Below are 24,116 nucleotides of genomic sequence, written 5' to 3'. Positions count from 1 at the left end.
AGTGTCTAGAGGTTTTACATCTTTCCTGCATACTCTAGAACATTTGGTGTCATATGTTACTTAGAAGTTGGAAGATGGGGGTTTGGGATGGAAATGCTATAAAATCAGGTCATGATGATCATTGTACAACTATAAATGTAATAAAATTCATTGAGTAATAAAACAAAAAAGTTCCTAGAATTTGGAGTTCCTTCATGGTGTAATAGGTTAAGGATGTGGCATTGTCACTGCAGCAGCTCAGGTCCCTGCTGTGGCGTGGGCTGGATTCCTGGCATAGGAACTTCCACATGACATGGGCATGGCCAGGAAAAAAAAAAGATGGTAAAATTTACTAGTAAAATCACTTGTGACTAGGGCATTCTTTATTTGTTTTTGGTAGGGAATTTGACGACTTTTCACATATCTCTCACAGCAATTGTTATGTTTTGATTGTCTATGTCTTTTGGAGACAACATTGGCAATTAATATTTTACTAGAAAATAATCTCTCTTGTGCATTAAAATTTTTTTATTTGCATAGAGCTGAGCAAAATCAGCTTTTAGAAGTCTTTTCAGGAGTTCCTGTTGTGGCTCAGTGGTTAATAAATCCGACTAGGAACCATGAGGTTGCGGGTTCAATCCCTGGCCTTGCTCAGTGCGTTAAGGATCTGGCATTGCTGTGAGCTGTCGTGTAGGTCGCAGACGCAGCTCAGAACCCGCGTTGCTGTGGCTCTGGCATAGGCAGGCAGCTACAGCTCCGATTAGACCCCTAGTCTGGGAACCACCATATGCTGCGGGAGCAGCCCTAGAAAAAGGAAAAAAAAAAGACAAAAAAAATAGAAGTCTTTTCATTTCCCCTATGTCTGTGGTTATTCATTTATTTCCATTGCCTATTTTAAGTATGTGTGCTTTCTCCTTTTAAAAAAATAATGTATTAATTTTGTTGGTTTTTGGATTTATTAATACTACAATTTTTCTGTATCCTATTTTTTTTTTAATTGCTTAAACTCACTGCATATATAAGTTCCTGGGCCAGGAATTAAATCTGAGCTACAGCTGCAACCTACGCCACAGTTGCAGCAAAGCTGGATCCTTTTAACCCACTGTGCTGGGCCGGGAATCGAACCTGTGCCTCCACAATGACCTGATCCACTGCCACTTGGATTCTTAACCCAATGTGCCACAGCAGGAACTCCTATTTTCTAATTCTTTAATATCTACTTTTATCTTTATACATTTCTTCCTTTTACTGTATTAGATGCAGTAATGCCAGTTCATGCCTAATGTAGCATTTTGTAAATTGTATATCATTTCTATTGTCCTCCCTATGAGAAATTTTAAAAGAGAATGAAATTTTAGTGAGAAGAAATGGAATAAAGTCCTTAATTTTTTTCCTTTAAGTAAATATAATTATAAATTTAACTATCTTTTGATGTTTGATTTTGGAATTGTTTCCTAAGCAACAAACCTAATATAACAATAGGAGTAAAAAAAAAGATGACTTTTTACTTATTGACTTTCTTTAAAATGGCCCTTATTTCTTATTAAATAATTATACAATGTCAAGCTATAATATGAAGTTCAAAGAAAAATACATTTCCAGTTTCTCTTCCTGCCGAAAAGTTGCTTTATCTATTAGTTTAATTGCTTAGCTACTTAGTAAGTATACCTTGTTTGTGTGTGATTTTGATATTATGGGCCACTCCTTTCACTTCAGTTCAATCCAACTGTCCTTTACTATGTGCTTGCTGACTGTCTTTAGGTGCAAGAGAGAAAAAATGCAGTGAGCTCTCTCCACACCTTCGCATTCCCACCCCAAGGAGCTCACAGCCTGTTCTGTTTGGTACAGATTGTTCTTTAAGCCGCACTCAGACTTTGCCAAAATATGTGCCACAAGACAGGACAGGGAGAAAAGATTGCTTAACCCAGATCATTTGCCATAATTGTAAAAACAAGGAACAAAAGTTAAGCAGATTAACATGCATGCTCAGTAGTCAGAAGGATCCTCACAGCAGTATCGCTTGTAGCAACCCTCAGGAGCCTGAATGAAGCTCTTGTTTGACTCTCTGAATCCTGCTGGTATGGATTTCCCAGATTGTATTTCCCCCGAGAAGCCTTGGTCCTCCCTGTTCTGCCAAGGAAAGCCAAAGGTGAGGAGGCCTTCCTTTCCCCACAGCTTTTCTCAATTCTTGATGCCAGTGGCTCCTGAGAGTGGTAGAACTAGTTTACACAAAAGCTAGCAAAAGAGTTTAATTGACTTCAGACATTTTTATTTCTCACAAATGCAAAACAACCTCAAAGATTTCAATTCTTACATTCCACACAGAAGTTAGAAGAAGTATGCAAATTATATATCCAGGAGTTCCCGACATGGTGCAGCAGAAATGAATCCGACTAAGAACCATGAGGTTGTGGGTGCGATCCCTGGCCTCGCTCAGTGGGTTAAGGATCTGGTGTTACTGTGAGCTGTGGTGTAGGTCACAGACATGGCTCGGATCTGGCATTGCTGTGGCTGTGGTGTAGGCCTGCTGCTGAAGCTCCAATTTGACCTCTAGCCTGGGAACTTCCATATGCCGCAGATGCGGCCCTAAAAAGGAAAAAAAAAAATATATATATATATATCTCCACATCCAAGGAGTTTCCTGGCCTCACTCAATGGGTTAAGTATCTGGCATTGTCGCAAGCTGCGGCATAGGTCGCTAATGTAGCTCAGATCTGCCATTGCTATCTGGCTATGGTGCAGGTTGGCAGCTGTATCATTGATTTGAACCCTAGCCTGGGAACTTCCATAAGCCACAGGTGCAGCTCAAAAAGGAAGGAAAGAAGGAAGGAAGGGACAGGGAAGCCATATAAAGGGTTGGTGAACACCAAATCCATTTAAATATAGACCAATACAAACTCTTGAACTGGTACCAAAGACAATGTTAATGTTAGAAACATATAGAAATAATAAAAGTTGTGGGAGAGAGAGTATGACGATGCGAGACCATGTGACCCATCTTTCATAGAAGGGGTCAATCAGTATATGAAATAGAAACACAACTCAAATAGGCTTAGTGACTTCCAAAACTCTTCCTAATCTTAAAGACATCTTTTAGGAGTTAATATTTCTTATAAAGAAGAAAACATTATTGGAAATTTAGCAATTCTTTCCACTTCAATTCTGTTTTCTATAAAATCCATGTTGTTTTCTTCAATGAAATCCTAGCGAAAGTAAATTGAAACTATTGAAACAAACTATTATTAAATTGAAACAAACTATTATTTGTTTGATGGTAAAGGAGCTTTTACATGTGACAATGTCACACCCATGGGATTAGGACAATACAGGTAAGTATTAAATACTGTTGATCCCCCTTTAAAATGTACATTGATTTCATTGTGTTCCATATCCACTAAGCCAGTGGTTTCAAATTATGAAACGCATCAAACTCTGCACTTAAAATGGGTGTATTTTATGGTATGTAATTTTACTTTGATAAAGTTTATTTAAAAGATTTTCTTAATTATGCATTTAAGTTTGGATTAGTGCACTGGAGTTTGCATTAAAAATCAGGGGAGAAATGAAAGTAAAGGTCAATGGCTTTCCCCTCCCCCAACTCCCACTCATGTCTATTTAATTAACCAGGGCATTTGGACATTTATTCTTTTACACAAAGACTTCCACATAGGGTTCCATAGCTTTAAGGAAGGGGGAAAAAAAAAAAGAATGCTACTGTTTAGAGATAGCAGTTGATCCGAATATAAACATAAATTGTGTAGATGGTGGGTAAGAGGAATAAGCTAACAAAGTAATTCCAGTGAATCAAAGGTAAACTGATATTTGAAGGAAATATGTCTGTATGAGACACACATTTCTGCTTTCCAGAATGGCTTCAACCCAGTCCTTCTTGGACAGATGGAGATGGTCTCCAGATGGCCTGTGGTGCTTCTGGATGTGTGATTGGGTCTCCCTGGGGCTTGGACAAGCCCCCGACTTGGCCTCCCCAACCTCCCCTTGGCCTGCTCAAGCAACCAAGAAGCCCACGCCAGGGTGTGGCTGGCCAGGGTCCTGGCAGCACAAAACCTTTTTAGTTTTCCTAACAATTTTTCCCCTCATCCTTGCAATGTTTTGGCAGCTGTGGTGCCTCTTTCTCTCCTCCCTTTCAACTTCCCTAGTGCTTCAAGCCACAGGGGAGACCCAAACCCTGCAGAACATCCCGGAATGCAAAGCATTTGCAATGACTCACAGCTGCAGACGTGCCAGCAGGGGCTGTTCCAGACCAGAGGGAAGGAGGGAGGAGGGGTCAGTGGCAGCAGCTGCAGAGCTTGTGTCAAAGGCTGGACCAGGGAAAGAGGAGCGACAGCACTGGCTGCAATGAGGAAAGAGAACTATGCGGAGAAAACTGTATGGGGACCACTCCTCTGCAGCGTCCCCACCCGCTTGCATAGAGCCCTCAGCTCCTCTAGCCACATCTGCTAAGTCTTAAACATTTTCACAGAAATAACAACCTGGAATATAGAGGATTGCAGGTTGGCTGCTGAAAACAATCCCTGACAGTCCTCCAACCAACAACCATAAAGAGCTGAGCCCACGGAGCTTTGCAGAACACTATTTTAAGATGCTCTTTAAAAATGCAGTGGGCGTTCTCTCCTTTTACACCAACAGAGGGGGCATTCACTGGCTTTTTCTTACTGCCTGAAAGCACTCCTTCCTTTTAAAGTCCTGGAGACAGCATTTGGTGTCAAAATACTACCCTCTTTTAAAAAAAATTTTATTAATAACTAAGAATAGAGAATACATTCATAATATTCATCCAAAATATTTGAAAAACTATAAAATAAGAAGTATGGTCTGTCTCCTTTCTGTCCACCCCAACCACCTAACTCTCCATCTTGGAAGCAAGCACTGTTATTTATTTCTGGCGTATTTTTCCAAAAGTGTTCCTTGCATGTACAAGCATGTCTGGTATATGTAAACTTTTATACAAATCGCATACATTACACAAAGTTCCGTTCTTTTTAACAACCTTGGAAAATTGTTTCATATCAGTACAAATAGAAGTCCCTCTGTCATCTGTTGCTTTTAACTAGATAATTAAACAGTAGCCTATTAATATGCATGGTTATTTTCAATATTTCCCTATTCAAAGCTGTGCTTCAGTGATTATCTGTGAACAGATATCATGTGCAGGTATTTGAGGTCAGATTTCTAGAGGTGGGGTTGCTATGCCATATTTTGACATTTTGATAGTTTTATTTTATTTTATTTTATTTTTGTCTTTTTGCCTTTTCTAGGGCCACTCCCGTGGTACATGGAGGTTCCCAGGCCAGGGGTCTAATTGGAGCTGTAGCTGCCAGCCTACCCAGAGTCACAGCAACTCGGGATCCGAGCCACATCTGTGACCTATAGCACAGCTCATGGCAACGCTGGATCCTTAACCCATTGATTGAGGCCAGGGATCAAACCTGAAACCTCTTGGTTCCTAGTTGGATTCGTTAACCACTGCGCCACCATGGGAACTCCATTGATATTTTGACAAACTTCCCTCCATAGAGACTATACAAATGTATACTCACATCTGTGAGAGTTTCCCCTGTTCCTCAGCACAGGATCACCAACTTTTTTACTTTGGACAATTGGTAGGTTAAAAATTTTGTCTCATAATTTTAATTTAATTTCTTATTACAAATGAAGTTGAGTGTCTTTACCTATGTTTGAGAGCTCCTGGCATTTGCGTTCTGTGAACTACATTCTCTGCCCATCTCTACGGCATTGTTTGTTCTGATTCATTGAACTCTACAAATTAAGAAAATAGCCCTTTGTTGATGTGTATATAGGACATTTTTTTCCACTTGGTGTTTCTCTTCTCTCTGAACTTAGAATGCTTCTTTCATACAGAACTCTGGTTTTATGAACTTTGGCTTTATGTTGTCATTATCTTTTCATTCTAGTCATCCAGAGTATTTAGCATTTAAATTATATTTTCCCTAAAATTACAAAATTTCCCCCCATATGATTTCCTCAAAGATTTGTTTCTTTGTGGGAGTTTTTGTTGTGGCTCAGCAGTAATGAACCCGACTAGTATCCATGAGGATGCAGGTTCAATCCCTGGCCTCACTCAGTGGGTTAAGGATCCTGTGCTGCCATGAGCTATGGTGTATGTCACAGACGTGGCTTGGATCTGGTGTGGCTGTGGCTGTGACGTAGGCTGGCAGCTGCAACTCCGAATCATCGCCTAGCCTGGGAACTTCCATATGCCACAGGTGTAGCCCTAAAAAGAAAAAAAATTGTTATTTTGTGTCCAGCATTTTAATCTAATCCAGCCAGAATTTACTGTAGTAGCAGGATAAGTAGGGCTCCATCTATATCGCTCTCCAGACGGTGTTGTTCTAACACCATTTCCTAAAAAATCCAATCCTTATCCATTAAGCTGCTACCTCTATCAGAAGCTAAGTTTGAATATACATGTGTGTAGAAGTTTTTCATTGCTACACATCACCAGAAACATAAGGACAAAATAACATTTAGTATCTCAGAGTTTCTGTGGGTCAGGAATCCAGGCACAGATTTGCTGTGTCCTTCCTCTACTTCACAGCCGTTCACAAAGCTATAAAGTGTCAGCCAAAGCTGGGATCTCATCTGAGGCTGGCCTGATGAAGGATTAGCTTTCAAACTCACATTGCTGTTGGCAGGATTCAGTCCCCTGTAGGATGTTAGATTGAGGGCCTCAGCTTCTCGCTGGCTGGGTGGCAGAGGCCACTCTTAAGTTTCTTGCCATGTGGGCCTCTCCCATGGCAGCTCAGTTCATCAAGGCCAGCAAGGGAGAGAGTCAACAGAGTCTGCCAGCCTGATGGAAGTACAATGTACAGAAGCGACCTTCCATCACCTATGCCCTAACCTACCAGTTAGAAGCAAAGCACAGGCGCTATTCACACTCAAGGAGAAAAGATTACACACAGGATTAACTGGGTGCCATCCTAGAGTCTGTCTGCCCTCTGGGCCCCAGCGATTGGTGTCCCTCCCAAAGGCAAAATGCACCCACCTCTAGGGAGTTCCTGTTATGGCTCAGAGGGTTAAGAACCCGAGTAGTATCCATGAGGATGCAGGTTCGATCCCTGGCCTCAATCAGTGGATTAAGGATCCCGTGTTACTGTGGCTGGGGTGTAGGCTGGCAGCCACAACTCTGATTCAACCCTTAGCCTGGGAACTTCCATATGCCATGGACACGGCCCTTCAAAACCAAAAGAACAAAACAACCACCCACCTCTGAATTTCTCCAGAAGTCTCATCCCATTACAGTCTCACTTTGAGGTTCAGTACCTCAGCATCTAAATCAGTCCCAGATGGGGTTGAGGCTTCTCAGGTGTTGTTCATTAAGTCCAGGCCCCCCCCCAGAGCACAACTCCTCTCTGTGAACCTGTGAGACTGAGACAAGCCATCTGCCCATATACCCAGCAAACAATGGTGGCACAGGCCAAGGATGGCAGCTGGAGCCACTCCCACTCAAAAAGGGAGAAAATGGGAGGTGCAAAGACGTCACTGTCCAAAGAAATTTACAGACTTGGGTTTGTTCAGACTTTCCATAGCTCCATAGCAATATTATTTTATGCTGTGCATCTGTTCTTTCCTGTTCCTCTTTATAAATATAGTTTCTTTTTTTACTACTTTTATTATTTTTTTTTATTTCTTTTTTTGTCTTTTTTTTTTTAGGGCTACATCCGTGGCGTATGGAAGTTCCCAGGCTAGGGGTTGAATCAGAGCCATTGCTGCCAGCCTACGCCACAGCAATACAGGATCCAAGCCACATCTGCAACCTACACCGCAGCTCAGAGCAACACGGGATCCTTATCCACTGAGCGATCCTTACCCCAGGGATTGAACCTGCGTCCTCATGGATCCTAGTCAGGTTTGTTACCACTGAACCATGAGGGGAGCTCCCTTGTTACTCTTCTTTTAATCACCACCACCCTCATCATCATCACTTACACTGTGCTTACAACTCCAAGTACTTTTCTAAGTACATCTCCTACTTGTTTAACGCTCACAACTCGACGAGGGTAGGTACTATTGTTCTTATTTTACTAAGAGCAAAATGAAGTCCAAGAGCATGCAGGTAGTAAGTGGCAGGGTCAGACATGAGGTGAGTATTTTTGGAAGAGCAGTTTGTAGGTTTGAGTACAGGAGGAACTACACTAGGGTTGTCAGCTGGTAAAAACTTTTCCACATTCTCAAGTTGTTCTCAAGTTTTATGCATGTACATGTGATGCTTTAGCCCTTTCTGCTCCCCAGTAAGCAGCACTCTGTAGGCTGTTCACAATTCATAGCTATTTTTTCCTACCCTGCTTCACAGACAGATGGCTGCCAGCAAATATAGCAAGGGAGCATGTTTCTTCTTTTACTCCGCCCTCCCCAGCCACTCCTCGGTGCCGCCTGGAAATTCCTGCAGCCAGCCTAAGCCAGCCTGTTCGCATCCCTTTCTGACAGGGGAGTGAAGAATTCTCCCTCACAGCCCAGGCATACCATTGGGGGAATCTGTATGGATCCCACATGTCCAGCCTCTGGGCACCTTCACCAGCCCTCATGGATCCTCGCTGCCCCTGGCAGCACTTCCTCATTATTGTAGATGAGGGCTTGGCATTGTCACTTTCAGTCATCTACTCGGTACCATTCCCTCTTCCCTCCTTCTAATAGAACCCCAACTTTTTCGGGCATCTAACACCCCCACACAACCCAGGAGATTTAGGGGAAAGATGACTCCATCCCCTCTATTCTCAGTCAATGACTGGGCTGTAGTGGCCTGGGCCAATTTCAGTCATCCTTTTCCCTCATTCACCTGTGTTTGGTTCAGTAACTGAGGTTTGAGCCAAACAGCGCATGGCAATCTCTTTGGTTACTGTTATTGGTCCAGAGGCAGGCCTGTGAACCAAGTTGGCCCATCAGGACTTTTACTGGCTTTCTCAGAGGATGTGAGCCAGGAAATTGGCAGCCACAATAGAAACACAAGGGCAATCAGTCTTCAGATGAATCCTATGGACAACAGCGAAGAAAGGCAGAAAAAAATCTCAGTGACTAATGTCGTTGTGAGCCTGCCATATCTTTGGAGTTCCTATTATATGACTTAATACATTTCTTTATATTTTAAGCCTGCCTGAGTCAGACTTTCTGTTACTTGCTGTCAAAAGCTCCCTAATTAGTACAGAATTTTAAAAGTTGCCTAGTTTGGTCAAAGATGTATCTTGTATTTTTTATTATTTTAGCTTTTTCACTTAATTTTGAGGATGTTCAAAACTAACCAGTTATTCAGATTTCCTTCATGAACTCTACTAGTTCAAGCAGAATTTTAAACTATCAAGATGTATGAGTAAGATGTTCCCTTGTGGCGCAGCAGGTTAAGGGTCCAGAATTGCCACAACTGTGGCACAGATCACAACTGTGGCGTGGGTTCAATCCCTGGTCCAGGAACTTCCACATGCTGTGGGCATGGCCAAAAAAAAAAAAAGTTATGATTAGTTTCAGAACACTGAATAGCACTACCTGAGAAAGCTCAGCCTTGCAGTTAACTGTCAGACTCAAGGAAGCCGGGGGCATCCACAGCATTACATGTGTACCAGCCTCCTTAGACACACTACTTCCCACCATATTTCTGTCTTGACATGTCAGTCATCCACCACCTGGGGGGTTGTGAGGTGCTTGAGACAGGGGCTGGGTTCTCTTTGTCCAGTGTCTTAGTATAGGTTCTGCAACTTAAGAATGTGCCAGGCATAAAACCCTTTGATGTTCATTTCCAAATCTCAGAGTAATTCCACAGGCCCTTAAGTTGCTCGAGGTCTAAAAATTGAAATCATAATGACATTCTGAGTCAATAAGCAGGTGTTACATGGAGTAAAGTCTTCTCTGAATTTTCAAAACCCATTGCTATGGAGGGCAGTAGCAAGTGTTACCTCAGGGTTTCCCTCCCTCAATTACTCATTGTGTTGCATGAGCTGAGTTTGTTGTATATTTTTTTCTAAATGCCTGAGTGGTCCTTACTACTCTTCTTCTCCCAGAGAAAAATAAAGAATTTTTGTACTTCAAGCCCAGCCTGGAGGACAGATTTGAGTCCAGGGGAGGATGGGATAGAGGAAAGGTGGAAAGAGGCAGCTTTTACAGGTTTCCTGGAAGTGACAAAGATGGGACTCCACTTGCACAGCGTCTCAGACAAGGGCAGGAGGGGCTGCCTGTGTCTCTGGGGGTGAGTTCACCCGTCGGCAGAGAGGACTGAAGAGCCACCAAGTTGGCTCATATCAAAATGTCTGCATGGGTGACCCTGGAGGCCCAGCACTCAACAGCAGCAGCGAATAGAAAGGGCAGCCTTAGCATTGCCAATCTTGTTTCATCTCACGGTTTGTGATTTCAAGAAATCTTTCCCCACACATAGGTCACAAAGATCTACATTTTTTTTTTTCTATTAACTTCATGACAGCTTTGAAAATAAGTCTTTAACCCACTTGAAGCCAACATTGGTTAATTCAATAGATATTCAGTTTAATTTATCTGAATATATTGAACTAGTTTTCCCAGCTAGTAAACAGTTTATCCTTTCTCACACTTACATGTGGGGACCCAGTTTCAATCCTTCTCTGAGTTCTGTTTTTCTGTTCCAGTTGTCCATTTTGTCTGTTCTTATATGAATACCATAACGTTTGAATTTCCATGGCTCAGTGACTTTCAAATATTCCCTTTGCCTTTCTTTCTCAAAGTAGACTTAGCTAAATCATGAACTCATGTTTCCCAATAAATTTTAGGATAAATTTTCAGTGTTTCTCAAAAAACAGTCAGACCCTGCCATTTTGATAGAATTGAATTTAATTTATAGATAATTTAGAATCTGCATTTTCATTTTATGTCATTCTGTTCATAAGCATGAAATATCTCTTCGTTAATTCAGATCTTTTTTTTTTTTTAGTGCTGCACCTCTGGCATATGGAAGTTCCCAGATGACAGGTCAAGTTGGAGCTGCAACTGCCAGCTATGCCACAGCCACAGCAATGCCAGATCTGAGCCACATCTATGACCTACATCACAGCTCACAGCACACCAGATCCTTAATCCACTGAGTGAGGCAGGGGATCAAACCCTCGTCCTCATGGATATTAGTCAGGTTCTTAGCCTGCTGAGCCATGACGGAAACTCCTATTCAGATATTCTTTTACACCCTTTAATAGGGTTTAAATTTTTTCTTATAGAACTTTAATATATTCTTTGCCAATTCCCAGGTATCCTAATAGTTTTTGTTGCCAATGTGGAAATATATATTATTTTTCCTATTCTATATTTTCTAGCTGCTTATCGCTAGTATTAAAAAATGCTGTCAATTTTTGTCTCATTGATTATATATACTTTACAGGGGACAAGTTCCATGTACTATTCCCCGGGAGAGATTTTAGCAGATAGAAAAGGGGGAGGAAAAAGAACATGAAGATACATGTAAAACAAAAGTCTTCCCAAGAAGCCAAAATCCAGAGAAGAGGGCTTCCAGATGCTTTGGAAATCAATTTTATTACTTCATCTTTTTCCCTGAATTTTCATAAAATGATCTTAATTCTAGCCAACAGGCCAGCCTCTTCAGAAATGTGCCCTTCTTTCCTTTATGACTGGTCTCACCACCAGAATCCATCTGGAACCCTGTCCCCTCTCAGCACCGTTACCACTACCTCTGCCTCTATATCCCAAGTGCTCTTTTCCAGTCCAAGCAGTCACCTGTGGCAGTAGCTGTTCAGTTGGTCTTCCCACATTCAACCCTCCCTGATTCAGTATGTCCCATCAAATCTTTTTTTTTTTTTTTTTTGCTTTTTAGGGCTGCACCAGCAGCATATGGAAGTTCCCAGGCTAGGGGGTTGAATCAGAGCTATAGCTGCCGGCCTTACACCACAGCCACAGCAACCTGGGATCCAAGCTGAGTCTGCAACCTATACTGCAGCTCACAGCAATGCCAGATCCTTAACCCACTGCGCAAGGCCAGGGATCGAACACACATCCTCATGGATCCTAGTCAGGTTCGTTAACCACTGAGCCACTAAGGAAGCTCCCTGTCCCATCAAATCTGTCTTTTCATCACGCCTTCCCTCTACTCAGAACTTTGCACTCAGGACCTCACCTCATTCAGATTAGAAGCCATATTCCTGAAGTTCCCTGGTGGCTCAGGGAGTTAAGGATCCATCGTTGTTGCTGCTGGGGCTCAGGTTTGATCCACATGCCCCAGGCATAATCAAAAAAAAAAAAAGAAAAGAAAAGAAAAAGGAAGAAGAAGCAAAAGCCAGAGTCCTTACTGTTGACCACAAGACTCCACAGGAGCAGGCTCCTTTTTTGCTCTCTGACCTCATCACCTACCCTGCTCCCTCCTACTCACTTTGTTCTAGCCACATTTCAAGTTGGCAAGCAAGCTGCAGCCTCAGGGTCTTGATAAATTATGCTTTGCTGCATAATAAGTTATCCCAACACTTGGCATCTTGAAATAATTAAGCTTTATTATTTATCAGTGTTTGAGGGTCAGAAAGCTGGGAGTGGCTAAACTGGGGGACTCCTGACTCAAGGTCTCTGATGAGGTTGCAGTCAAGCTTTCGGCTATGGTTACGGTGTCATCTGAAGGCTCCACTGGGGGAGGGTCTAAGCTCACTCATGAGGTTGTGGGCAGCTTCAGGTCCTCATGGATTTGGGACTGAGGGCCTCCTTTTCTCCCTGGCCACTGGCCAGGCATGGCCCTCAATTTCTTACCACATGAGCCTCTCTATGGAGCAGAGGGCAGCTCACTTCCCCAGGGAAAATGGTCTGAGATTACACCAGAGTAGAAGCTGTAATCTTTCTGGAGTTCCCATCATGGCGCAGTGGTTAATGAATCCAACTAGGAACCATGAGGTTGCAGGTTTGGTCCCTGCCCTTGCTCGGTGGGTTAAAGGATCCAGCGTTACCGTGAGCTGTGGTATAGGTTGCAGACGCAGCTCGGATCCTGCGTTGCTGTGGCTCTGGCGTAGGCTGGCAGCTACAGCTCCAATTAGACCCCTAGCCTGGGAACCTCCATATACTGAGGGAGCGGCCCAAGAAATGGCAAAAAGACAAGAAGACAAAAAAAAAAAAAAAGGAAGAAGCTGTGATCTTTCTAAAACCTGATCTTAGAAGTAACATCCCATCAGTTCTGCTGTATTCTATTTATTTCAAATTTAGCTCACACTCCAGCGGAGGGGTCAAGCTCCACCTCTTTAAGAGCACCAAGCATTCTTAGACATATTTTTATTTTTATTTTGGCTGCACCCTCAGCCTGTGAAAGTTCCTGGGCCAGAGATCAAAGCCATGCCACAGAAGCAACCTGAGCCACTATGGTGACACCACCAGGTCCTTAACCCACTGTGGTACATGGGAATTCCTTGGACATATTTTTCTATAACCATCACAAAATCTTTGCAGCCATTCCATCTGCAAGGGGTCACTGCATGGCTGACTCCTCCTCTCATTCAGGTCTCTGCTTACCAGAGAGGCTTCCCATGACTTTCCTGTCTAAGGGTAGCATCATTCCTTGTCCCCTTCCTCTGGTTTTTCTCTTTATAGCCCTTATCATCTGACATATTAGGTTTTATTTGTTTATAATTTGTCTTCCCCTGGAATATTAGCTTGATAAAGGTAGGAACTTTGCTTTACTGGCTGTTAAATCCGTAGTCTCCTAGAGGTGTGATAAGCACTGAATGTAAATACTTGTAGGGAAAGAGGAGAGAGGGGAAAAGGACACCCCAGAAAAGGAGCCCCCATCCTTAGTGTCTGCCAGGTAAAGACTTGGCTCATATCAAGAGTCATGTGGCTCTGGTGACCCAGCCCCTTGGATCTGGAGGAATCCCTGGTGCCAGATGGAAGACCAGAAAGGAATCTGTGGCTTTTCTGTACATGAGGATTTGTGGTGGGTTGAATTGTGTCACCAAAAAATATATGTCCAAGCCCTAACCCCTAGTACCTGTGAATGTGACTCTCTTTGAAAATAAGGTCTCTACAGATGCAATCACATTAAAGATCTCAAGATCATCCTGGATTTAGGATGGGCCCTAAATTCAATAGCTGGTGTCTTGATAAAAGGAGAGGGAGATTCGAAACTCAGAGACACAGAGAGAAGAAGGCCAAGTGAAGGTGAAGCCAGAGACTGGATTTATGCTGCTGTAAACCAGGACCTAAGGCTACCAGAAGCCAGAGGGAGAAAGGCCAGATTTTCCTGCTAACACCTTGATTTCAGACTTCAGACCTGTAGAAGAAGACATTTCTATTGTTTCAAGCCAGCCAGTGTAAGGTCATTTGCTATGGCAGCCCTAGGAAACTAACACAGGATTTAAGCACTTCTCTGAGACCCTGTCCTTTGGGCCTCTGATTATAAGTGATTAAGAAGGAGCATCTCCACGACTTACATAAAAATTCAAGACTCAGATCATTTTTCATAATGTACATGCCAAATAAAACATTTTAAAAATCATATTGCTAACTACATACGTAACTTTAGGAAAAAAAAACAGCTTGCTTGAATGTGTTTAGACTTTCTCAATTCAGGATATGCATGAAAGGGTATCTTTTTTTTTTTTTTTTTTTTTTTTAGGGCTGCATTCACAGCATATGGCAGTTCCCAGCCTAGAGGTTGAATCAGAGCTACAGCTGCCAGCCTACATCACAGCCATAGAAATGCTGGATCCAAGCCACATCTGCGAACTTTACTACAGCTCATGGCAACTCCAGATCCTTAACCCACTGAGTGAGGCCAAAGATGGAACCGTCATCCTTACAGACACTAGGTGGATTCATTTCCACTGCACCACAGTGGGAACTCCAAGAAACGGCTTCATTTGATGCCTCTGCTGAAGGGGGTAAAGGTTGGAGAAACAAAGGGGGGAGGGAGTCATTTTGAAGTATATACATGCTTTTGTGCTACTTGAGGTTTTTCTTGTGCCTTCCTTAACACACAAGTGCACAAATAAGAAAAAAGTAACATAATATTCCTGTTGCTTCTATAAACTGTGATATAGTTTTCAGTTACGTAAGAGCACCTTTTAGCCAACAATTGCTTAATCAAAAACAAACATCTATCAAACGATTCATTTGTTTACATAAAGAACAGCAATACAAGCCGAGAATAGAATAGTGGTTACCAGGGGCAGAAAGTAGGGGGAATCAGGAGGTGCTGGCCAAAGGGTACACAGTTTCAGTTATGCAAGATGAGTAAGTTCTAGTGACCTGCCCTACAAGAGAGTGCACATAGTTAATAATACTGTTGTGCAAGTTTTTGTTTTTGTTTTTGTCTTTTCAGGGCCACACCTGCAACATATGGAGGTTCCCAGGCTAGGGGTCAAATCAGAGCTGTCAAATCAATTCGGGATCTGAGCCGAGTCTGCAACCTACAGCACAGCTCATGGCAACTCTGGATCCTTACCCACTGAGTGAGGCCAGGGATGGAACCTGTGTCCTGATGGATGCTAGTTGGGTTGTTACTGCTTCACCACAAATGGGAACTCCTACTGTTCTGCATATTCCAAAACTTGTTAAGAAGTTAGGTCTTAGGGTTCCCATCATGGCACAGTGGAAATGAATCCGACTAGGAATCACGAGGTGATGGTTTCCATCCCTGGCCTTGTTCGGTGGGTTAAGGATCCTGTGTTGCTATGTCTGTGGTGTAGGTTGACAGCCACAGCTCCAATTAGACCCCTAGCCTGGAAGCCTCCATATGCCGTGAGTACGGCCCTAAAAAGACAAAAGACCAGAAAAAAAAAAAACAGAAGTTAGAATTTAGGTCTTGTACTAAATGTTTTTAATCACAAAAGGGAAGAAGGGAATGTTCAGAGGTGATAGTTAAGTTTACAGTAGTGTTTGTTGTGGTGAGAGTTTCAAGGTTGTATACTTACTTTCTAAACTCATCAAGGTGTATACTGCAAATATGTACAACTTTTTTTGTATACCAAGCATACCTCAATTTAAAAACATTTTTTTTAAAGGACAGTGATAGGGAGTTCCCTTGTGGTGGGCACAGCGAGTGAGTTAAAGAGCTGGTGTTGCCACTGCAGCAGCTGGAGTCACTGCTGTGGCTCGTGTTCCATCCCCGGCCCCAGGGAACTTCCACATGACAAGCACTCAGCCAGAAAGAAAGAAAAGGAGAGTGATACTGCTAAAAATGTTTGTCACACAGTTGTGAGATTTCAGTCCTTTGTTATATTGCTGTTGCCTGAAATCTGTTTGCAGATCAAATCTGTCTTCCTCCATTTGTTTAATTTCTTTGCTATAACTGTGGATTGTTAGGGTATGTTTGCACCTTCCACAGTAAGAGTGAGTAAGAGTGAGGGCACGCTGGCATGGTACTTACCAGTAGACTCTTCAAAAAAGCAAAGACAGTGACCTTAGAATATAGGCCCTTTTTTTGTTTGTTTGTTTTTTCCAATAGCAAGCTGAGGCAGGCTTCTGTGTGAATGTTAAATTTAAGGATATTGATTATTGTGTCTCTCAATAAGTATTTTGGGAGACCCAAAATAAAACTGCACTCATTGGTATTCATATTCTTTCTTTCAATCAAGTGCATTGGCTTCATGTCCTTATAATATGTTAGAGGCTAAAGATAAAAACAATAAGGCAGGGAATCTGCTCTCAAGATGGCAACAGGCTTATAACCGAGAATGTATGATTCACTATGATGGGCATGGAAATAGCACACAGCAGCCCACATGAAAGCAGTGAATTGCCATGCCAGGGACCGTGGAGGAGCTTCAAGAGGAGAGCTCCTACAGTAAAAAATCATAGATTAATTTTCTTAATGGACCCATGACGGACTATATTATAATACTCCAACTAATTACCAAGCCATCTAAACAGAATTGCTTTTTTCTTCTCACATCATGAACATCTGTGATCCTTGGCCGTGTATATTCCTGATGTGCTCTTAGCAAATTTCAAAGACTTCATCGGGCTCATTCACATACATTGTGGGAGAATGATGGCCATCAAACAAAAGATATAAACTGGAAGCAGAGAGACCTTTCTCTGTAAGGAAAGTTAAATGAAGGAGCTAGACATTTTGCAATTCAAATTTGACATTCTTGGCTAATTCAGAATTTTAGTGATTTGGTCCACACACTGCACAACACTTTACAGTTCTCACTGTGGGAGCTGAACTTTAACTTTAGAAAACCATTTGGAGTGGTGTGGTTCTATCAAGAGTTCAGTCTTGATTTTTAAATTTTAAAATAAAAAAAATTCTTTTCAATTAAAGCATATTTTAGCACAAGCTTAGTACAAACCAGTTTTGCTAAAGGCCATCGTTTCCAGCCTGTGGCAGAGAAGTTGGCTGCTTCTCCTCTTCTTCCTGGGCACGTGGCCAGACCACATGTGGCAGCTCCCCTCTTGCAGACAGGAGCAGCCCTGCGACTGAATCCCAGCCAATGGGAGGAGCCTGGTGGTGTGTGTCACCACCAGGCCTGGCCCATTAAATCCCCGTTCTTGACCCTTCTTGCTCTTTGCCCTCTGCAGCTGGCTGGAATGCAGATGACCCCCACGACCACCTTGGAAGCCAGCAAAGCCTCCTTCAGCCCAGCTGCCCAGGAAGGAGCCCTACTGACCATGCAGTTCACTGGGTCCTATTCTGTGAACAAGAAGTAACTCTACGGTATTTGAGCCATTATATATTTTAGAGTCAATTTGTTACAGTAGCTGGCCTTTTCTAAGTCGTGCCTTTGCCTAGCAAAGGTCCTCTGTCTTACTTTTTCAGGGGAGGCAGGAGAAACACAGGAAAGGACAAGGTGAGGGCAATTGAATTATCATGTTTGTGCTGAGCCTCTGGCATTTGCTCCTTAAACCCATGCTCCATCCTTCCGGCCCCTGCTTTCAGTCCCTGGAGACTGACCCATATCTCTGGCCCTCTCAGCCCTCGGAGTGCCTGGGAGATGAGTGGGAGGGAAAGGGGGAAGTCAGGATATTCCGTGCACTGGTTTGCTCCCTGTGAGGTCCTAACCCAAGTTCACCGCCCCTCTCAATCAGGCATGGCTCTCTCACTGCTTCCGCATTCAAGTAGCTGTTCCCGCCTTCGTCCCTGTGGGCTTTGTCTTAGTCAGCCTGGCTTAGTCAGCCTCGGCTGCCATGACAAATACCATAGACTGTGTGGCTTCAACAGGAGAAATTTGTTTCTCATAGATCTGGAGGCCGGGAAGCCTGAGATCAGGATGTCAGCATGGTCTACTTCTGGTGGAAGCCCACTTCCTGTTCTGGCTTTCAGACAGCTGCCTTCTTGTTCTGTTCTCTCACGGGAGTGGCGGGGGCAAGGGCCGGGGGTGGTGGGGGGGCGGGGGCAAGCACTCTGGTCTCCTCATAGAAGTGGTGATCTCATCATAGTGACCCCTCCTGCTAACCTCATCTAAACCTAATTACCTCTCAAAGGCCCCGCCTCTTAATACCATCACATGGGGGTTGAGGGGCTTCAACATAAGCATGGAGGGTAGGGGAGTCACAGACCTTCAGTCCCAACTGGCTTAGGCGTGTACTGTCCACCAGGCTGCTGTGAGACCTGGGTCCCTATAGCATCCCTGCCCACACCTACCTTTCACCCACACCTGTGTATTGTCCCTCTGTAAATAACCCTACCTAGAATCAACCCACTTTGAACATGCCATCTGTTTCCTGTTAGCACTCCGACTGAGATAATATTGCTTTGTCTTAGCTCTCAAAAATAATAGTAACAAACACGGTACATATTACCAGAACCTAGCAAGGCAGTTGTACATTTAGGGCAATAACAGTCACAAGCAGTAATTCACAGGCAAAGTATGCCCTCTCCCTCTTCAGTGGTGGTGGAGCTCTCCCCACAACCCCAACCTAGTGTGTAAGTCCCCTTAGCCTTTATGGCAGAATTTGAGCACTTAGCCTGGCCCTTCCTCATCTGTTCTCCGTCTCCTCTCCAGCATTATCATTGCCATTGTCTTCCCCCTCGCCCCCCACCCCTACACCCACCCCCACCCCCATGCCAGGAGCTGGAAGAATCATGTGTCTGTGACTCTGCTCATCACATGCCCTCTCCTTGAATCCCCTCCTGTCTTCCTTTTCACTTCACACCTGGAAGTCTTAAAACTCAGCTTTCTCTCTCCTACTAGGGGAGTCCCGACCCCACAGCCACAGCCCTCCCCATGTATTGACATGCAAACCTTCCCAGGCTGGAGGCGCACCTGTCACACTGTCTCACACCACTTTCCTTACCTGCCTCCGGCCCACACTCCTGGATCATGATTCTCTTAAGGACTGGAGTTGACTGTTATTGTCTGTGTCCCACAGAAGGTACTTAATAAATGTTTGTTGAATGCACACCTCCAGTGGTTTTAGGCTTTTGTTCAAAACTTGCACCTGCACTGGACTTTCTGTAGGGGACCTGAGTAAAGCTGGGACCAGGATAGGGGCGTGTTTCCTCCCTGTGTCTCCTCTGCAAGAGCTAGAGGCTTGGAGGAGAGTCTGTTTCTCTCCCAGAGTCTCTGGCCTTCCCCTTTCCCTGTGGAACGAAGATGGAACTCACCACCCCTTCCTTTAATAAGTTCAACTCACCACAAACTCCCGATGCATAGGATCTGAGTTACTCAAGTTTTGCATTATACACCTTTAGTCTTCTTTTAAAATTTAGTTTTCTGAATAGGTAATGCATTTCATAGGCCAAAACCAAAATGCATAAAAAGTTATGTGGTCTCCCCTCATCCAATCCATGTTCCCATTAACCCAGGTCCTACCCTTCATTTATAACCACTCTTCTTAATTTCTTACATATATGAAATTCTAGAGTTGTCTGATGCACAGACAAGCACATTTCAATACATGCTTATACTTCTCTCGACTAAAGTGTAACACTTTTTTAAAGCTACCATGTTTGAGGAAACTTTCCTTACCTGTTCATAACTTGATTCCTCATTCTTTGGCACAGCTGTACAGTATTTCAATAAATAGATGTATCATAATTTACTTAACTAAACTTTCATTTAGAGACATTTGAGTTGCTTCTAATCTTTGTTGTCAGTAATGCCTATAATGGTGCATATCGAAATTTTTTCTTTTTTTTAATTGAAGTATGGTTGATTTACAATATTGTATTAGTTTCAAGAGCACAGCAAAGTGATTTGGTTATATATATCTACATTTAAAAAAATTCTTTTCTGGAGTTCTTGTCATGGCTCAGTGGTTAATGAATTTGACTAGGAACCATGAGGTTGCGGGTTCAATCCATGGCCTTGCTCAGCGGGTTTAAGGATCCAGCACTACTGTGAGCTGTGGTGTAGGTTGCAGACATGATTCAGATCCTGCATTGCTGTGGCTGTGGTGTAGGCCAGCGGTTACAGCTCCGATTAGACCCCTAGCCTGGGAACCTCCATATGCCGCTGGTGTGGCCCTAGAAAAGGCAAAACGACAAAAAAAGAAAATACTCTTTTCCATTATATATATGTGTGTGTGTGTGTATATACATATAATGTCTTTTTAGGACTGCACCCAAGGCATATGGAGGTTCCCAGCCACAGCAATGTGGGATCTGAACTTCTTCTGCGACTTATACCACAGCTTATGGCAATACCAGATCCTTAACCCACTGAGCAAGGACAGGAATTGAACCTGTGTCCTCATGAATACTAGTCGGCTTCGTTATTTTAAAAAATTCTTTTCCATTATAAGATATTTAATGAGTGAATTCTTGTTGTTTATTTTATATATGGTTGTGAGCATCTGTTAATCCCATATTCCCAATTTGTCCCTCCCCCCTCCCCTTTGGTAACCATAAGTTTGTTTTTTATGATAATGATGTACAATCTTGATATGATGCTATATGATTCAATGTATAATTCTTTTAACATTTTGACTTTATACTTTATTTCAAAAAAACTTTTCATCTGTGGGTTAATCAATACCTGACATTTGCTAAAGGATAAATTAAGGTTTGACCACAAATCAATGACCTGAAAAAGTTATTTAATTTTATGAAAAATTATTCAGCTTTATGAGTTCACTTCTGGGCATTTATCCATAAGAATGTTGGACGATATAGTAGAGTATGAGTTCATTTCAGTGGAGCAGGCGTATGTGTAAACTTTGCAGTTTTTGCCAAGGTCATTTGGACAAAGCAGCATGCTGGGGTTCCCCTTGGGAAAAAACTCAGTCATTTTGGCACTTTTGACGATCAAATACTTTGATATTGCTTGAGATGCTAATGTGCTGTATTCAGCCGAGGTTTAAAAAAAGAGGAAGGAGTCAGAGTGTCCGTCCACATCCAGAGCCCTGTGGGACTTTGGAGGAAGGCATAATGCATCAGGGTCAAGACCATGCTCCTTCCAGAGGCTGAGAGGTCACCTGGGGGTTCCTTGTCAGCTCCCCAGTACAGAACAGACATGCGTGGGATCCCGGATATGTGTCCTCTACATGTCTGCTGCTGTACAGGCCAGCGTCCCCTTTGGCCACAGGGAGTTCCATCCAGGTGCCCCATCCTTTGTGGCTGGTTGGCAGGGTTGACGAGAAAGGAGAGCTTTTGGGGACGGCACAGCTCCATCATCAGCAGGAGGGCAGTGAGGGGCAGGAAAGGGCCAATCAATAAGACCAGAACTTACTAAAGGCTTGTCAGAGCTCGTTTCTTCAAAGCAGAGCAATGGATCTGATGAAGCTGTTCAGCCTAAACAGTGTCTGGCATTTAGACCAAACCGTAAAACCAGACACATCTCCCCTCAGGAAGGCTGGACCTCCAGGCCCTCTGAGGACCCTCAGTGAGGCCATGCCACCCTCTGTCAAACCTTGTTCATGGGGCCTTGAGACCACACTCCTCCAAAGCAGCGAGGGGCTCCATTTCCTTTATCTCTTTACATGTATATTTTATACTTTCCAGAGTGAAGGTCTTCTGACTTAAGAAAATGAAAGAAAAGAAAAAGATGGAGGTAAAATCAGAAGTCTAAATTGGAACTATTGCTGAAGAATGCAGGTTTAAAGCCTTTTGAGGAATAGTTTTCACAAACCTTGGTGTTATTTTGATGATTAGCCTTTCTAACCTTTTCTGAGTTTCTGGTAATAGTATTATATCTATTTTATAGGTTTCTGGAACTGTTCCTCAATTAACTCATTCCACCTCTTCCCATCTCACCAGTCATCAGTTTGGAAAACCTGCATTACATTTCTGACACTTACTAGGTAAAAGCGTTAAATTATATTGAGGATTCCATGTGTGTTTATTTCCTGCACTTCCCAGTTCCCATTCCAGTCACCTGGGGATGCATCCACGAGCAAAATCAATGAAGTCATGTCTACCAATTTCTCCACTGAAGGATGGGGTGGTACATGAATGGTTTTGTATGATCAATAGTTGAACACAGGTCAGTTTAATAAACTGATTTCCAGTGCTTCTCAAGTTCAGATATGGCCCTGAGAGAAAGGTGAGCCCTTCTGTTAAGCCCTTCTGTTAACTGTTTTTTTCTTCTTTCTCCTCCTTCAATTTTCCCAAACATCACCTTGACCTTCCTCCACCACACACACACATACACACACACCTGTCTTTGTAAACCTCATGCAATTAAGTGCTTAATTAATATCGTGTGAAAATATTTGTATGTTTCACTTATCTGTTGCCGTGTAACAAACAGCCCCATAACATAGTGGCTTAAAACAGCCATTTTATTTGCTCAGGACTGGGTGGATCAGGAATTTGGGCTAGGCTCAGCTGGGTGGTCCTACTTCAAATGACATTACTTATGGGGCTGCATTGGTAGGAATTTGGTCAAGGCTGGAGTGTTCAAGGTATCTTCAAGCCTCTCTCCACTGGTCTCTCTCCAGCACAGCAGGGGGCCTTCTTACAGGACAGCTGACTTCCAAGACGGAAGACCAGCCTTGGAAATTACACATCACTTCTGCCACATTTTATTGGTCAAAATAGGTCCCAGAGCCAGCGTAGATTCAAAGGAAGAGGAAACATAGGCCACCTCTTGTTGGGGGAATGGCAAGGTCACAATGCAAATGTGCATGTGGGAGAGAAGACATCATTGCAGCCAGTCATCTTTGGGAGCATGAACTACTGTACAGACCTGTTTTATGTTAGTTGGTGACTCACTGTCACCCCAGCTGTGGTTAGTAGTAACGAATGTAGGATTAATTTATTCATTTTCTCTCTGTGTGTCTTTCTGCTTTTTACTAATTAGTACCTCAGCTATAAAGGATATTTTGAACTATAATCCTGAGTTCCATCATTATCTGTCAGTATTTTCTCTACCACGGCACAAGAGGTGATTCTGGCTAGCTTAAACAGAGGGAGTTTTTGTTGGTTCACCAGTTAATTGATGGAAGATAGGAAAGTTGGAGAACTAGATTCAGAATATGGACGAAACGTAAGGAAGGCTTGGTGGAAGGCATAGCCATGTTGACCCTTCTGTGACACTCTGGGCGGGACACTGCTGCTGGTGCTGTACACACTGCACAGTAGACTGCTGCCATGGGGCTCTCACTGCCATTGTGCCTGTGCCCCAGGCTTTGATTCTTCCTCTGTGGCTCCCAGTCCTGAGTAGGAACAATCCATTGACAATCTGTATGTTTCTTCATTGACCAGGAAGAGGGGAGATGCTTCCTTCCAGGTCAATGGTTGTGGCTGAGGGTATTCTGCCTCTTACCTAGACTTACATGATGGGGTGTACCCCAGATACAAAGAGTTCAGTACCTAGTACTGAACATCTAGTAGTCATTACTGACAATAGTAAATTGTCCGACCAGCTCCTGCTACTTCTGTGACCTCCACACCTATTCACTCTGCTGCAGGCTCAGTGCAAAACACCATGCACACTCCTGCCTCAGGGCCTTTGTACATGCCATTTTCACATCTAAAGTGTTCTCCAAATATCTGCAAGATGCCTTCCCACCTTAATCAAATCTTTACACAAACATCACACTCTCATAAGGCCTTTTAATGCCATTCTATTTATTTATTTATTTCTCTTTTTTTTTTTGCCTTTTTCTAGGGCTGCACCTACAGCACATGAAGTTTCCCAGGCTAGGGGTCCAATAAGAGCTGCAGTCGCTGGCCTACGCCACAGCCACAGGAATGCAGGATCTGAACCACGTCTGCAACCTACACCAAAGCCCACGGCAACACCTGATCCTTAACCCACTGAGTGAGACCAGGGATC

At 43.2% G+C, this 24,116-nt stretch overlaps 1 long non-coding RNA gene across 1 annotated transcript; it reads left to right on the top strand.

Annotated features, from left to right (window-relative positions):
• LOC106509109 lies at window positions 1,157–23,916 on the top strand. Its single transcript, XR_001306376.2, has 3 exons — window positions 1,157–2,128; window positions 17,476–17,611; window positions 22,041–23,916. It is a non-coding gene; the product is annotated as an uncharacterized LOC106509109 (long non-coding RNA).

This window comes from Sus scrofa, chromosome 1 (genome assembly GCF_000003025.6).
Source record: "Sus scrofa isolate TJ Tabasco breed Duroc chromosome 1, Sscrofa11.1, whole genome shotgun sequence".
Taxonomy (NCBI): domain Eukaryota; kingdom Metazoa; phylum Chordata; class Mammalia; order Artiodactyla; family Suidae; genus Sus; species Sus scrofa.
Note: the sequence above shows the minus strand (reverse complement) of the source record. Positions and strands in the feature narration are given on the sequence as shown.